This window comes from Belonocnema kinseyi, chromosome 10, assembly GCF_010883055.1.
Source record: "Belonocnema kinseyi isolate 2016_QV_RU_SX_M_011 chromosome 10, B_treatae_v1, whole genome shotgun sequence".
NCBI classification, from domain to species: Eukaryota; Metazoa; Arthropoda; class Insecta; order Hymenoptera; family Cynipidae; genus Belonocnema; species Belonocnema kinseyi.
Window position 1 is genome coordinate 9,907,926 of NC_046666.1, and position 847 is coordinate 9,908,772.

Sequence of the window (847 nt, forward strand, 5' to 3'; positions counted from 1 at the left end):
CCCCCCCCCCCCCAGGAAAAACTTGAGGATATGAAATATTTGACGTAATCGTTCAAGCAGGGTAAACGTGCGTAACGTGTGGGTAACGAAAATGAGATAAACTTTCCGTGGTGAATCGCCGATAACTTCGGTGGACTCCGCTAGAGGTAGCACGTTACAGGCCTATAATCACGGAAAAATTACCTCTGTTTGGGGTAATCAGCTGATTAATGCCCAGCTGGAACGATTACCTGCCACGTTTCCTACCCTTAGTTTTTTATTTTTAAGTAATTTTGTTATAGGTAAAATTACTCTGAAGTCGGTTTAAATATAACAATTTGTTTTTATATGCATCTGTAGCAATCTTGACCTTAGGTTGGGGAGAATTTACGATGTACTATTGTAATTAGAAACAAAAGAAGATTATTGTAAAAAAAAAAGATTTTGCTGAGCATATAGCCATACTCCCCAAATATCCGAAAACCTATGCACCCAGCTGTTGGAACTAATCTGAAAAAGTTGATCTCCTTATGTCTCTTTATGACCAGAGTGGATTAGCACAACTGTGAGGTTAGCTGACGAACACAGCTCGGTTTTCATGTATGGAGAATCCTTGGATCGGCAGAGAGGGGGACGCGCAGCAACTTGCGTGCTCGACGTGCGCGCACGTTTGCCGATAGTCTAACCTGAGACCTCTGCCAATGTAACCGAAGATCTCCGCTAATGTAACCGGAGATCTTCGCTAATCCAATATGAGATCCCCGCTAATGTGACCGGGGATCTCCGCTATTGTAACCGGAGATCTCTGCTAATGTAATCAGGGGTCTCCGCTAATCTAACAGGAAATCCCCGCTAATGTGACCGGGCA